The 17,216-nt window shown below is 34.9% G+C and overlaps 1 protein-coding gene and 1 long non-coding RNA gene across 2 annotated transcripts in view; both read left to right on the top strand.

The window, feature by feature from the left end:
• LOC110203767 (disintegrin and metalloproteinase domain-containing protein 2-like) overlaps positions 1-17,216 on the top strand; it is a 223,909-nt gene that overhangs the window by 80,317 nt on the left and 126,376 nt on the right.
• LOC110204145 (uncharacterized) lies at positions 2,802-11,821 on the top strand. Its single transcript, XR_002323223.2, has 4 exons — positions 2,802-2,928; positions 7,121-7,277; positions 11,140-11,181; positions 11,635-11,821. It is a non-coding gene; the product is annotated as an uncharacterized LOC110204145 (long non-coding RNA).

The following is a 17,216-nucleotide window of genomic DNA, read 5'->3' on the forward strand; positions in this document are numbered from 1 at the left end:
GCTCTTCTTTGCAAATGGAAATGCTTATGTTGATGTTTGTCAAGTTCAGAAAAACAAAAAAGGAATTATCGATACATTTTTAAAACACATGGTGGATATGTATTATATATGTATATGTGTGTGTGTGTAAATGCAAATTTAGTGTATACTAGGAATGAGCTACAGCCTGTGGAAAGGCTCCAAGGTGGGAGTTGTTATATGCAAGGAACAGACAGTTGATCTATATTAAGTATGAAAAGGTCAGTTGGAGCCATAAAAAGGACTTTAAATGTCAAAGACTAGAGTTTTTATTTTACTCTACAGGCAATAAGGAGCCACTGAAGCTTTTTGAGCAGGGGAAGAAAATGGTCAAACTCTTTTTATAAATGCTATAGAAGAGCAAAGGAAAGCTAAATTGTTGTTATTTATTTATTTGTAATTCATGAAATAAAACAAGAATTTCCATAACATAATAAAAAAGGTGATTGCACATGAAGGTGCAAATCTATTATGTTCAATTTGTTATCCTTTTTTTCCTTCTTTTTAAAAATAATTATTTATTTTTAGTTTTCAGCATTCACTTCCATAAGATTTTGAGTTTTAAATTTTCTCATCCTCTTTTTTTCCCCTACCCAAAATGGTGTGCAATCTGATATAGGCTCTACATATCTATTCATATTAAACGTATTTTCACATTAGTCATGATGTAAAGCAGAATTAGAACTAATGGGAGGAGCCACAAGAAAGAAGAAACAAAACAAAGCAACAAAAGAAAAGGAGAGCAAATAGTATGCTTCCACCTGCATTTAGACTCCAAAGTTGTTTCTCTGGATGTGGATAGCATTTTCCATCATGAGTCTTTGGGAGTTGTCTAAGATTCTTGCATTCCTCAGAAGAGCTAAGTTTATCAAAGTATTATAGAATATAGCAGGGTACAGTTGCCTTTCATGTCACAATAACAAAAAAAATATACATTAAAAATTTTCAGTATTTCCCAAGCATCCATTTATCATTTTACTAATCAATCAGTAAATATTAAGAAAATAATATCATATAAAATGAATGATAGTTTGCTTATAATCAAGAAAAACACTGACTTCTGTTATCCTGGATATCTTAAGGTATTGCATATTAATTCCTGCAAAAATATTCTCGGTACAATTTCATAATTTCCACAATTGGTAGCCAGACAATTCACCATAGAAATCACTTCTATACTAAAAATGAACTTGTAAGGTAAATTGCTCCCCCACTTTGACTATGAGTATTTGTACTGGAGGAGGGGATCTCAGTTCCTCGGTAAAACAATTTACTGTTTTAGAATTTATAAGGCTCTCATTAGTTACACACATTCTTGTAACTCCTTTCAAACAACTGATAAGATTTTTGATCTTGCCAAGGCTGAAGATTCAAAAGTACTGAAAATCTTGTGAATACCCAAAGAATTTTGTAGATAATGAGAATTTACAAGATCTTTTGTACTTTTCTCAAACACTAGTATTTATTCTCCCCCCCCCATCATCATCAATTTTAAAGCAAAGTGTACCCAAGGAAATGCTTCAAACAGTTTTTTAACCATAATGAAAAAACATTGTCTAAGTGGTAGCTCAAATTCATAATTTCACAGCATTCAGATCAAAAGAGGAGTTTATTTTCTGATAATATAATCGCATCATTCTATAGGTATCATTTTTCACTTTTAAAATTTTTTTAACTAATTTATTTTGACTTATCAACAACCACTTCCATAAGCTTTTGAGTTTTGAATTTTTCTCCCTTTCCCTCTCCATCTCCCTCCCCAAGACAGTGCACAATCTTGTATAGGCTATACATATATATTCTTCTTAAACACATTTTCACATTAGTGATGTTGTAATTAAGAATTAGAACCAATAGGAGGAACCACCAGAAAGAGATTTTTCACTTTCTTTCACTACTTTCTCAATCTCTCACCTCTTTATTCCCCAATCTGATACCGACCCTGTCAACAGAGCTAGTTTTCTTCACTGAATCTTTCCTTTTCATATTAGCACACATTTTCTTATACAATACCAATTAATTATAAAATTTTTACTTTTCTCTGATCAAAATGGAAAGTAATGTGAGTTTGGGGAAAACATCTCCCCTCTTCCTCTTCATGTACTCTGTAATCCAGGGACCCTGGTCTCTTTGCTGTTCCTCACACATGATGCTCCATTTCCCAAATGTGTGCATTTTTAGTGGCTATCTTCCATGCCTGCAATATTCTTCTTCTACGTCTCTGACTTTTGGTTTCCCTGAATCTTTTCAAGTCTCAGCTGAAATCTCACCTTTTAAAAGATGCCTTTCCTAGTCCCCATTAATGTTAATGCTTTCCCTCTAAAGTTACTTCCAAACTACCCTATATTTAACTGACATGTATGTAGTTATTTGTATGTTATCCCTTTCTTTAGAATGTGACCTCCTTGAGAACAAAGACTATTTTTATCTTTCTTTGTGCAGTACATAGCACAACTCCTGATGCTTAATAAAAAGCTTGTTGACTTGTTGATCTGTTTTGGGGATTTAAGTAGCCGTTTAGTCAAATGGCCTCACTAGACTATTTAGAGAAATACTGGTAATCATTAATTGACCTTGAAGAAGTTATTTAGCTTTTAAAAAATCTTTGCTATGATGAATATAGCTAAGCATATAGATATATAAATATTTATATTCAAATTTGTATACAAATTATATGTATATTAAAACAGTTTTAACTATATATATGAAAGAAAATATGTATGCAGAAAGATCATCCAAATAATCATTTATGTATATCACTCTAAGTAAATTTCCATTTTTAATGTTTTGTGTTGTCTTAGGCATGCACTAATAATGAAAATATATGCATATGTGAATTAGATTTTCACCCCCCAGCATGTGCTGTAAGGAAAAGTAGAATCATTCAGTATCTTTCACCGTGGAGAAGAGGTTAGTATCCATAATACAGCCTATAAACAAATGAGCAAAAGCATGGCATAGAATTAAATGAACTTTATCAGCATCAGGAAAGGAATATAGGGCACTCAGACTCTCATGTAGTAGAAAGGAAAAAAAAAAGTGCATAGTCGATTACTCAAGGGAAAGATACCCATGAATCTTCCTGGTTGGGCTGGGATCAACTCCGGTGTACTTAACCTTGGCTATAGCAGTACAGAATTGCTGATGATCAATGGATTCAGCAATGCCAGCATGCAATACAATTCAAGAAAAAATGAGAAAGGGGTATGGTGTCTGATATGGGAAGCCCAGATTCTTGGTGTTTCCATGGAGCTTTGGACTGTGACAGATGAGCTTTCACCTTATCCTGCCTAGAACCCAGACCACCAGTAACTTATGGGACATTTCAAATTATTCCACATATGTCTTGGCCATCTTCCTCATCTGTCTCCCATCAGATCTTGGACTCTGTCCCCTGGTATCTTGGGCTTTTATTTGGGAGACCTTACTTTTTCTGTAACCTGGCCACCATATCACCTCCCAGACATTATCAAAGCTCTCTTTCCACCTTTCTCCAATGCTGCTTTCCAGCTTCCCTTTATGTGTTTTCTTCACTCAGATTACTAGCTCCTTGATGATAGAGACTGTTTTTCTTGCTTGTATTTGCATCCCCAGGTCTTTGTACAGTACCTGTCCCAGTATATGCTTTTTCATTCATCCACCTACCCATCTTTCCATTGATCCATCCATCGATTCAGCTATCCATCTATGTATCTATTCATACCTGTGATTCATTCCTCGTCTCTGAGTTTCATATTGCCCTTTAGGTCAGTTATTTTAATGAGGCACTCAGAGGGTTTCTTTCATATTCAGTGATATAATGCTAGATTTGGAGTTAGGAAAACCTGGGTTTAAATCACACCTCAGTTTCTTACTAGCTGTGTGGGACTTGCTAAGTTTACCCTTCCTAGGCCTCATTTTCCTCATTTGTAAAATGAGTATAATAGCACCCACCTTATAGTGTTGTGAAATAATAAAAATTAAATGCTTGCAAAATATGGGTGCATTTTAGTATGAGATATTATTAAAGGTAATAAGACAAGTTACCCTTAGATTCAGCCACCTGATTACATGTGTAACTGAGGTCTTATTTTTTCCTGAGTATATTATCCATAACAGAGCTTTGGCCACTGATAATATCGTCATCAACCATTAAGTGTGGGAGAATCCTTCCAATTGCCTGTACAGGACTGGTATAGGAAGTTCCATAGTTATAGGGGATGGTACTGCATGCACCACATCAGGAACGCCCTATTCCCACAGTGACGATTCCAATTCTGCTAGGAAAGCTGTGCTGCCACCTTCACCTGCTAGTGCTAGGCAGAACAAGAAATGATAACTGGCATTTTTGGGTCATGTGAGTTGGTGGGTTACACTCAAATATATGCCAAAAACCAAGCATAACGGGCATTTGTTATAGATAAATTAAGGGGAATAATTATTTATTGGGAAGTTTCTATGATGGAAGAACATAGCATCCTCCTGGCAACCTGTGTTTTAAGGCAGAATTTTTATTGGTATTGGGCAGCTGCCTCACTGTGGTTCAGCATCGTGGCCAGTTCATGATAGTGTATTGTGAGCTCTGAGATAGTCAGCCAAAGTAACTAGCCAGCTAGATATAAAAGCATTCATGAGGCCCTTGCTGTGTGCCAGGCCTGGTGCTAAGCACTGGGGATACAAAGACAAGTGAAAAGGACAGTTCTTACTCTCAAGGAGCTTGCATTCTCCTGGAACAGAAGAATTTATTAAAGGAAGCTGAAGAGTGGTGCATGCAGATGAGAAGGAGGGAGCAAGGAGCTGTCAATGGGAACAGGAGGCCAGCCACAGGGGCAGAGGGATCTCCAGGGTAGGAGGCCAGTGTCTGGAGAAGAGAGCCAGGAGTAGAGCTAGGAGAAGAGTGAGTCTTCAAACCTTCCCATTCCACCCCCTCTACCCTCCATCCCACTTCCCTGAACATGTATGAAATACTTTGCAAACTTTAAGACACTATGTAAATAGAAACCATTATTATCACGAATAATAATGAATACAAAGTAGGACTGGAGACCTTTCCTGGGAGGAGTAAAATCAGTGAACCTGTCCAAGGTAGCTTTGCGGCAATTACATTCTTGCTTCAGTCAGATCCAATGGATATATCCCCAGAATACCATGATATCTGTATGTCCCTTGTAACAAATGCTCCTAATCGAGTCACCTTAACTGTATCTCAAAATATTTACCTGTACACGTCATTCTATGCTATGGATACAATATCTCTATCAGGAGGTATAGAGAAGGTTCATCGCTGGTCTTCTGGAATAGTTGTGGGACACTGCATTTATAACATACTGCCTTGTCCTCCCAGCCAGAAGGTCAAGTATGTTACTCCTCAGCCAGGGTTCTTAGATTTTAGGCATATACTCTGTATCATTTTAAAGCAAGGTCCACTTATTCCTATGTGTTTCAGTATTTTTTAACAGAAAAGCCTTTTATATTTTGTTAGAAAAATTTCAGCATCTATTGAAATTATGATGCAGTTATTTTTTATTATTTGTTAATAATTTGGTCTATTATGCTTATAGTTTTCATAAATGGATAAAACTCTGTATTCTTGGCATAAATCCAACCTTTTAAAAATGTTAGGTGCTTTATTAATATTTTAATTAATTTTTTTGTGTTGATGTTCAGAAATAGTCATTTGAGTTTTCTTTTTCTGCTTTGTGTCATCAAAAGTGTTTAAAAGGATCCCTTCTTTTCCTTTATTCACAAATAGATTATGTAAATTGGAATTATTCTTTTAGAGTAATAGAATTCACTTGTGAAACATCTGGTCCTGTTTTCCTTTTGGGAATTCATTTATATTTTGTTCAGTTTTCTTTTTCTGATACTGAGTTATTTGAATATTCTCTTTTTTTGGTAATCTGGATATTGTATATTTTTGCAAATATGTATACATTTCATTTGTTATCAGTTTTATTGGTATTACATTAAGCAATACAGTTTCTGATAAATTCCTTTATTTTATCTTCGGGTTTGAATTCTCACTTTTTATTTTTATGATTATTTTATTTTCTTTCTCTTTTAAAAAAATCAGAGCAACTAAGTCTTTAATTTATTAGTTTAAAAAAACAGTTCTTAGTTTTATGCTTAATCCAAAGGGGTTTTTTTCTGTCTATTTTGTTAACATTTTCTTTAATTTTCCAAATTTCTAATTTAGTGTTTGGTATTTAAATTACTTTTTGTTTAGCTATATTCTTTTAGTTACATTCTCAGTTCTTTAATCAGTTTTTTCTCTCTTATATTCATGAAAGCATTTAGATGTGTAAAATTTCTCCTGACTGCTTTGAAATGCTATCTCATCATTGTCATTTTCTCTGAAGAAGTTTTCTACCATTGCCATGATTCATTCTTTGATCTATCAATTCTTTAAGAATAAATTATTTGGTCTTCAATTATTTTGACCCTTTCTTCAAAGGGTCTTTATCAACTATAATTTTACTTGCATTGTGCTTTGAAAAGGCTTTTTAATATTTCTGCTTCACTTTTTTTCCCTGAGGATTTTATGGCTTAATACAGAGTAATTTTTTCCATATACACAGCTATACACAGCTATACACAGCTGAGAAATGTTTGTTCCTCTTTTCAATTCCCATGTGATAATTGCCAGATAGTTTTCATATCTAACTTTTCTAAAATGCTATTCTGGTTTTTAACTTCTTTCTTACCTTTCTGTTATATTTTTCTAGTATACTTCCTATCTGAAAGGACACATTGGGGTACTCCACTATTATAGTTTTACTCTTTCTTTCTGCAATCTGATTGACTTGTCCTCTATGTATTTAGATGCCATGCCATTTAGCACACATATTCTAAGAATTAATACTGATTCATTATCTGTGATGATTTTTTCCCCCTTTCTTTGCATTTTCAGGGCTTAGCAAAATGCCTGGCACATAATAAGCACTGAATAAATGTTGACTGACTTGTTGGCTGTTGCTTTTAAATCTGTCTATATTTATTTTAGCCTTACTTGGAAAAAAATAACCTATATGTTCCATGTAACTGGTTTTTATGTCATAGTTAAAAGCAGAAAGCCCAGTTTATATTACTCTGAATTTCTTGCTGTTTCTTTTTTTATTCTTAGGCTCTTTCAATGGCAGAGCTACAGAGTATCCTAGGAAGAACTGGCTGCTTATAAGTTTCTACATTTCTCTACCTATTCTTTTCATTATAGCCATAATAACTGTTAAATGGAAATCTCTGAAGGGATGCTTATCTCCAAAGGAATCACCAATTACTGAGTAAATTGAATTTGTGTATTTTTATGCATGAGGTATAAATTCATCTTCAGTTGTTTAATGGGTGTAAATAAGACCAATAACACGGAATCAATCACTTGTCTATAGACGTGAGACTATGGGAAAAGTCCTTGATCAATTTAGATATCTTTGAAAACCAGTGTATAAAGTGTTGCAAAGGAAGTCTGCTTGGATTAGTTAAAGAATTTGGTTATATCTTGTAGGGTATGGTTATAAAACCACTGGTGCTGGTATGAAATTTCAGATATTATAACCAAAAAAGATTGTATAAAATAAAATGTATAAAAATCCCAGATACTATTTTTAGAAGTAGCTAATTAGAATAGTGAATTTGAGTGTCTGAAAGTTTAGTGGTAAAAACCTATCTTGAGCTCCAGAGAAAAAAATGCTCATGAAAGGAGGAGAGCACCTTAGCCCCACAAATAATAAAATAGATTACATTTTAATGGGCAGAAAATGACTAGTTATTGATGTAAAAGTCATTTCTAAATTAGCATTCAGCATAAAATTGGATCAATGATTTGTAAGAATGAAGGTTTTAGGTTCAGTAGAAACTAGAAGAATAAAAATGAGAAGATATATGGAGTGCAATTGAGGCATCTTCAAATTGATCCACTTAAATAAGGTATTGATACTGAGAAATGAGAAAAGTATAAAAAAAACCAGATATAAACACACCATTTCCTGGGGAGGTTTACCTGACATAAATCAGTTGTCATAATGAAGAGACTAAAGGAGGCTAGAAATGGCTTCATCTATCAATGAATCTCCTCATCAGATGAGAAGTATGTCAGAGAAGGGCAACAGGATTTAAAACATAAACTCATTTGTAAAATATGAAATGGAGTAGAGTGTGAGCAGTATCACCTCATAAAACAATAGCAGTGGAGAGAAAATCATATTTTCAGAAAGCTTTTTGAGTAACTTAACTAAGCCAAATCATCCTAAAGATAAAAAAGTATAAATTGGGAAGAGGACAATACATGGCAGAAAAATAGAAGTTTATAAGAAGTTCCATAATAAAGTCGTCTCTTCCTTAATTTCAATAGAGCCACCATATTCAGACTCTTAAAATTACTGTTCTTAGTTTGCTGTATGAGGAAATCGAAGTGGCAGTAAAGAAAGATGTAAATGATAGCTAGACTGGGTAAAGAATACACAGAGGTTCCAAACTAGATCACAACTCAGTTTTGAAGTTATTAAAAAATTGATTCTCAATGTATTTGAAAAAAGGGAGAATAACAAAGACTTGGGAAGACCTCAAACATCGTTACCACAGATAATGACCAAAAATATCAGTAACTACTAATCATTATTCCTATGTCTACAAAATATTTTTGTGAACTATGAAATTTATGAACATTTTCATTTTTGAACTGTTTAGGTATGAGCAGGCAACAGTAAAGATTTTAAAAGTTACATTCTACAGAACACCATGTTTGTGGTTACAAAATTGACTGAAATTTATAGACATCATGAGATCTCAATGTATATTTTTGGGGGGGACTATAAAAAGGCACTTTATTTCATAAAGCAAAATGCTACCTTAAAGGGTGTCTTCCATTAGTGTGTTTTCCATGAAGATCACACAATCATAACATTTCCTTCAAAGATATTATTATTGAGACAACTTAGATAATCCTCTGAATATAACCTTAATGTTAAATAAGGCACAAAACAGAAATATGCTTAGTAAATATGTTTGCTACATCATGTACACTATTGTCCAAATTAAAAGATTCCTTAGAAATGGTGAGGTCTTTCAGGTGCTTCTATTTGCAGATAACATTGTGCTGATTTCATCAAATGATAGAATTTTATAGTGCTTCCTAAAAGAATTTTGATGGTTCAAAAGAATTCAGACTAACTAGCTAATTTGAAAATCCAGGTGAATGAAGAATATGTATTATGCAGACTATGATATGCTGTTATATAGACAACTCATAGTACCTATATCTTGGACAGACAGTTTTGAGGAATAACCTAAGCCCTGAGATGTGCAAGAGAGGGGAAGTTGCCTGGGCTAATTTTGGAAAACTGTGCAGTGTAATAGGAGGCAGTGTTTCACAGTGGATAGAATGGTAGACTTGTAGTAATGAAGACTTGGGCTAAAATCTCTCCTCAGACACTTAGTAATTGTATGACCCTGTCAAGTCACAGCCTTTCTCAGCCTCAGTTTCCTCATGTATAAAATGAGGATAATAATAGTACTTGCCTCATAGGCTCATGAGGATCAAATGAGATAACATATGTAAAGCACTTCACCAATTTCAAAAGCACTATATAAATGTTAGGTATTGTCCCTGAAACAAAGGCCCATTTTTTCAGTATTAATATTCTTTTGATGATGTGTGATTGTGAGTCTTGTTAAATATTATAGTGTCCAAATATCATCCAAAGAAAAGTGCAAGATGAGAAGGCTTTGGATGTGGCATAAAGGATGCAATCAGAGAAGTCATGTAGCAAGAGCAAAGAATAAGTGATGGACAGACAGCCTGTGTGCTCCAAGAAATATCAGGAGAGTTAGAGGGAAACCTTCAGAAAGCTGGGTGGACAACCTGGGGAGAAACCATGGGAGGATGTAGACAAAAGTTGGAAGAATGAGGAGGCATGGACAGGTTACAATTTCCATTTTTGTAGGAAGTACTCACATTGACGAAAACACAAACATTAAAGTATTAAAGAAGTTGGGGCATTTTAAAAATGAGATACTTTTAGAATGGTCAATGAATCATTATATGGAGGAGTAAAATTATATCAATACTGACATTCTAACTCTAAATGTAACCAAAAGAAATGAGAAAGTTATAAATAAATGAAAGATGGATCATTGGTTATTTTTGTGCAGGCAAATAAAGAAGTTTGATGGAGTTGATTTCACTTTGTACCCAAAGGAAACAAGAAACTTGATTTCATGGTACATTTGGTCATCTAGATTCACACTGCTCTTGAAAAACGTAATCAAAAAGACTACAATAAAGTTGATTATTGTAGCTTATGTGCCATTATTTTGCAGAGGATGAAGAAACAGAGAAATTCTATGAAGAACTTGACACTATTTTATAAACCACCTCACTAATGGAACTTAGTGACTTCCATCAAATAGCGGCGAACAATGATGGAAAAATGTATTTGAAAGGGGAATGCCTAAATGAATTGGGGTATATGAGTATAATAAAATATTGTGCAAAACCAATTAATATGAAGAATTCAGAGTAATGTGAGAAGAACCAAGTTTCATTTCACCATTAACATGAACGAATACAGAGTAAGGTGAAAAGAGAAAAGAGAATAATACATAAAATGGTCACAGTTTGTAAATCATATCCAGGTAAAGACGATGAGAATGAATATAGGTCATCTACCAACTGAAGAGGGATAAATTTCATTAAAGCAAACCATGAACAATTTTTAGGTATTTAAAATCAGTTTAGTTGAGGTACTTTCCTATACACTGAATCTGTGAGCAGTTAAAGCAAGCACTCACTGTCTAGGTGCTAAAAATATACAAAACCCTGTGATAGCGATATACTCTTCCTGGCATTTCATTAGCAACTTTTATGGCCTTGACTTTTTAGGGAGCCCTGCGCAACCACTTCTAAAGATTCAGGAAGGTGGCCAGGGAAGACACAGTGACCTGACTCCTCCAATCCTGATTTGCCACAGAAGTATACTTCTTGACAGAGGGAGAAAGTTATCTGGAAGTTGAATTTGTAGCAGTGTGTTTTAAATAAAAGTAGAGTTAGATACTTGTAGAAACTGATCTTCCAAAGAAAATATTCTTTGATATTATATTGCCTTGGCATAATTGCTAATTTAAAACAATATTTTTGCTTTTACATAGATCTGGATCAGAATTCAGTACATATTCATATAGCAGTAGCAGGTAAGTACATATATGAAGTTTATCATATTTAAAAAGTATATAAAATTCCTTGTTACATGCTCACCCTGACTAGATGAGAATGTTCCCTCCCTACTCCAATTTAATTAGAGCACTTTGTCCTTTGCCCTACATTGTATTATACTTTTCTCTATGTGGTTTTACCCATCCCAGCAGAATATAAATTCCTTGAGAATAAGAACTTTTATCTATTTTGATTTTTTAATCCCAGCGCCTAGTACATGATAGTCATTAAATACATTGAACTGAATTTAAAATTCACAAATGTGTAAGTTTGGAAAAGTTGATGCAGCGTTAGATGTTTCTAAAGTAACAAGGAATCACCTCTAGTATGACACTGAATTGTGCTGGCTACATTACCTATCTTGCAGTTCATAGTATTCACAGTGGGAAGCTGGCTGCTGCTAATGTTGAGCATTTCCCTTTGTTTTACAGTGAACATAGTACCTAAGATGCCAAAAGCAAAGGTCTGGAGAAAAGAAATTACAATTTACTGCATCAGAAGTGAGACTAATAGAACAAAGGAAAAGTCTTCCATTCTTCTGACACTCCCCCTTTCCCTTGCCAATCCATGGTTTGCCCCTTTTGAAGATATTCATTACAGTAAACTGAATTTTTGGAACCATTGTGAATTCTGTCTGACATTCTTCCTTTTTCATGGCAATTTGATATGTCCCTAATTATCATGTTGGGCAGGGATTGAATAGAAGTGAGAAGATAGGTTGATATTACATACTGTGTCCTAAGTATTCATTGGTTATAATTATAAGACTCATAGTCTAGATTTACAGGGGTGGGGAACCTGTGGCCTTGGGTGCAGCCTTTTGATTGAGTCCAAGTTTTACAGAAAAAAAAAATCCTTTTATTCAGAGGATTTGTTCTCTGGAGTTTGGATTCAAAGGGCTGCACTTGAGGACCATGAGGACCACAGGTGACCTTGAGGCCACAGGTTCCCCACCCCAGACTAGAAGCTTTCTAATGATATAATGGCCTAGGTTTTAGAAATGAGCTTGGAGAAAGAGGGAGTTCCAAGGAAAGATGCCTTATTGTAAGTAAAGTTATCTGTTATCACAGGCCTATCAGTGTGTAGGAAAATTAGGTATAAGAAGGTGAGAAATATGGAACTGGATAAGAAGACCCTGAAAGGGTACATGTCTTTCAACAGGAAGAAGTTGAATGCCACACCAGACAGCAGGGTAATAATAATGATATGGATGACAATCTTTTACGGTTTATATGAGTTATCTTGTTTGAACCTCAGAATGGCCTCATAAGGTATAGGTTATCCTCATTTTACAGATAGGGAAACTGAGGGATAGACATGTGAAGTGACTTGCTCAATGTCACACAATGCCTGCCTTTGAACACAGATCTTTGATTACAAATCCAATATTTCTTCTGGTACAACAAATATAAAAGATAGGGATGGGACCCTCTCCAAAACTTTAAGGCTTTTAAAAAATTTTTTATTAATTTATTTTGACTTATGAAAGATGACTTCAATAAGATTTTGTGTTTTAAATGTTTCTCTGCCTCCATCCCCAGCTCCTTCCCCAAGACAGCGCGCAATCTGATATAGGCTATAAATATACATTCCTATTAAACATATTTTCACATTAGTGATGTTGTAAGGAAGAATTAAAACCAATAGGAGGAACCACCAGAAAGAGGAAACAAAACAAAAGAAACCAAAATAGCAAATTAGTATGCTTCAATCTGCATTAAAACTCTATAGTTCTTTCTTTGGAGGTGGATAGCATTTTCCATTATGAGACATTTGGGGATGTCTTAGATCCTTGCATTACTGGGGATTAAGTGTATCAACGTTAGTCATCAGACAACGTAGCTCTTACTTGTAGTGTACAATGTTCTCCTCATTTCCTGTATTTCTTATTTCCCAGTTGCATGTGGAAACATTTTTTTTTAAACGTGTTTTTAAAACGTTGGGTTCCAAATTTTCTCCCTTCCTCCCACCCCACCCACCCTCATTGAAAAGGCAAGCAACTCAGTACAGGCCATACATGTGCAGTTATGCAAAACACTTCCATGGTAGAAATGCTGTGAAAAACTAACTCTTATTTCCCTTAATCCTATTCTGCCCCCCCCATTTATTCTATTCTGTCTTTTGACCCTGTCCCTCCTCAGAAGTGCTTCCTTCTGATTACCCCTTTCCCAATCTGCCCTTCTCTCTATCATCCCCCTGCTCTCTTGTACTCTTCCTCCCCTATTTTCCTGTAGGGTAAGACAAATTTCCATACCCAATTGAGTGTGTGTGTTATTCCCTCCTTAAGCCAAATACTATGAGAATAAGATTCCTTAATTTCTTCTCACCTTCCCTTGTTTCCTCTCCACTGCAAGAACCTTTTCTTGTGTGTTTTGTGTGAGATAATGTACCCCATTCTACCTCTGCCTTTCTCCTTCTCCTAGTATAATCCTCCCTCACCCCTTAATTTTATTCTCTAGATGTCACCCCTTCATCGTCAACTCACCCTGTGCCCTCTCTCTCTCTCTTCTCTCTCTCTCTCTCTCTCTCTCTCTCTCTCTCTCTCTCTCTCTCTATGTGTTTGTCTATGTATGTATGTATGTATCTATCTATATATACATATAATTTTTTCCACTCCCACTACCCTAATACAAAGGTCTCATGAGTTATAAATATCATCTTTCCATGCAGGAATGTAAACAGTTCAGCCTTAATAAGTCTCTTATGATTTCTCTTTCCTGTTTACTTCTTCATGTTCCACTTGAGTCTTGTATTTGAAACTCAGATTTTCTATTCATGTCTGGTCTTTTCATCAAGAATGCTTGAAAGTCCTCTGTTTCACTGAATGACCATTTTTTACCCTGAAGGATTATACTCAGTTTTGCTGGGTAGGTGATTCTTGGTTGTAATCCTTCACCTTTGCCCTCTGGAATATTATATTCCATGCCTTGCGGTGTTAGTGGGAGGAGTCTAGAAACCGCCACAGCTGCCCTCGATTCAGTCCTCTGAGGCCTGCTCCAGGTTCGATGGGGCCTGAGTGCCCACGCCGAACTGCGCTCCGCCACCCCCATGGTACGATATGCCTGTCTGATCAACCATGCAGGCTCTCTTGGGCTGGAAATTTGTTTTACTCTGTCTTTTTGTGGGTTTTGCTGCTTTAGAATTTGTGTAGAGCCATTTTTTTACATGTACTTGGAGGGGTTTGGGGGAGAGCTCAAGCAAGTCACTGCTTTCATGCTGCCATCTTGGCTCCGCCCACCAATTTATCTGTCATTATTTCTTATAGCACAATTGTATTCCACTACATTCATATGCCACAATTTGCTCAGCCATTCCCCAATTGATGGGCATCCTCTCAATTTCTAATTCTTTGCCACCAGAAAAAGAGCTGCTATGAATATTTTTGTGCATGTGGGTCCTTTTCCCATTTGTATGATCTGTTTGGGATATAGCCCTAGAAGTGGTATTGCTGAGTCAAAGGATATGCACATTTTTATATCCCTTTGGGCATAGTTCTAAATTGTTTTCAAAATGGCTGGATCATTTCACAACTCCACCAACAATGCATTAGTGTTCCAATTTTCCCACATCTTCTCCAACATTTATCATTTTCCTGTTTTGTCATGTTGGCCAATCTGATAGGTGTGATGTGGTACCTCAGAGTTGTTTTGATTTTCAGGCTTTATATCTAAATCATGAACCCATTTTTACTTTATTTTCATATATGGTGTGAGATTTTGGTCTATGCCTACCTAGTTTCTGAGATACTTTTTCCCAGTTTTCACAGCAGTTTTTGTCAATTAGTGAGTTCCTATCCCAGAAGGTGCTGTTTTGGGTTTATGAAATAGTAGATTACTATAGTCATTGACTACTATGTCTTGTATAACTAAACTATTCCACTGATCCACCTCCATATTTCTTAGCCAGTACCAAGCAGTTTTGATGATTGCTGATTTATAATACAATTTAAGATCTGAAACAGCTAGGCCACCTTCCCTAGCATTTCTTTTCATTAGTTCCCTTGATATTCTGGGCCTTTTGTTATTCGAAATGAATCCTGTTATTATTTTTTCTAGCTCTATAAAATACCTTTTTGGTAGTTTGATTGATATGGCACTGAATAAGTAAATTAGCTTAGGCAGAATTGTCATTTTTATTATATTAGCTTGGCCTACCCATGGGCAACTGATGTTTTTCCAATTATTTAGATCTGATTTTATTTCTGTGAAAAGTGTTTTGTAATTGTGTTCATAGAGTTCCTGGGTTTGTTTTGGGGGGTAGACTCCTAAATATTTTATAATATCTACAGTAACTTCAAATGGGATTTCTCTTTCTATCTCTTGCTGTTGGGCTTTGTTGGTAATATATAGAAATGCTGATGATTTATGTGGGTTTATTTTACAGCCTGCAACTTTGCTAAAATTGTTTATTATTTCAGGTAGGTTTTTACTTGATTCTTTAGGATTCCCCTAAGTATGTCTTCATATCATGTGCAAAAAGTGATAGCTTTGTTTCTTCTTTGCCTGTTCTAATACCTTCAATTTCTTTTTCTTTTCTTATTGCTAAAGCTAACGTATCCAGTACAATATTGAATAACAGTGGTGATAATGAACTTCCTTGTTTCATCCCCAATCTTGCTGGAAATGCTTCTAGCTTGCTGACATTATATATGAGGCTTGCTGAAGGTATTAGGTAGATGCTACTCATTATTTTAAGGAAGACTCCATTTATTCCTGTGCTCTCTATGGTTATTAATAGGAATGGGTATTGTATTTTGTCAGAAGCTTTTTCTGCATGTATTGAGAAGACCATGTCGTTGCCGTTAGTGTTGTTCATATGATCAATGATGCTGATAGTTTTCGTATTATTGAACCAGACCTGCATTCCTGGTGGAAATACTACGTTGTCATAGTGTGCTGTTCTTGTGATAAGTTGCTGTAATGTATTTGGTAATATTTTATTTAAAATTTTTGCATCTATATTCATTAGGGAAATTGGTCTATAATTTTATTTCTCTGTTTTGACTCTTCTCTGTTTAGGTATCAGCACTATATTTGTATCAGAAAAAGAATTTGGTAAGACTCCTTCTTCACCTATTTTCCCAAGTAGTCTATGTAGTATTGGAATTAATTATTCTTTAAACATTTGATAGAATTTGCTTGTAAATCCATCTGGCCCTGGAGATTTTTTCCCCAGGGAGTTCATCAATGGCTTGTTCAATTTCTATTTCTGAGATGGGGTTATTTATATATTTTACTTCGTCTTCTATTAATCTGGGCAATTTATATTTTTGTAAATATTCATCCATTTCACTAAGATTATGAAATTATTGGCATGCAGTTGGGCAAAATAGTTCCTAATTATTATTTAAATTTCCTCTTCTTGGTGGTGGATTCACGCATTTCATTTTTGATACTGGTGATTTGGTTTTCTTTCTTTTTTTAAATTAAATTAACCAAAGGTTTATCTATTTTGGTGGGTTTTTTCCCCCATAAAACCAGCTCTTAGTTTTTTTATTAGTTCAAGAGTTTTCTTAATTTCAATTTTATTAATCTCTCCTTTCGTTTTCAGTATTTCTAATTTGATGTTTGAGGATTTTTAACTTGTTCTTTTTCTAGTTTTTTTTTTTAGTTGCATGACTAATTTATTGATGTTCTCTTTCTGTATTTTATTAATGCAAGCATTTAGAGATATAAAAAACTTCATCTAAGGACTGGTTTCACTGCATCCCATATGTTTTGGTATGTTGTCTCATTACTGTCATTCTCTTGAAGGAAGTTATTGTTTGTTTGATTTGTTGTTCGACCCACTCATTTTTTAGGCTTAGATTATTTAGTTTCCAATTAGTTTTTCGTCTATCTTTCCGTGGTCTTTTATTATATATATAATTTTCTTTGCATCATGATCTGAAAAAGATGCATTTAATATTTCTGCCTTTCTGCACTGGATTGTGAGGTTTTTATGCCCTAGTACATGGTCAGTTTTTGTGTATGTGCCATGTAATACTGAGAAAAAAGTATATTCCTTTCTATCC

Source organism: Phascolarctos cinereus, unplaced genomic scaffold (genome assembly GCF_003287225.1).
Source record: "Phascolarctos cinereus isolate Bilbo 61053 unplaced genomic scaffold, phaCin_HiC Scaffold_2;HRSCAF=192, whole genome shotgun sequence".
In the NCBI taxonomy this organism is placed as follows: Eukaryota; Metazoa; Chordata; class Mammalia; order Diprotodontia; family Phascolarctidae; genus Phascolarctos; species Phascolarctos cinereus.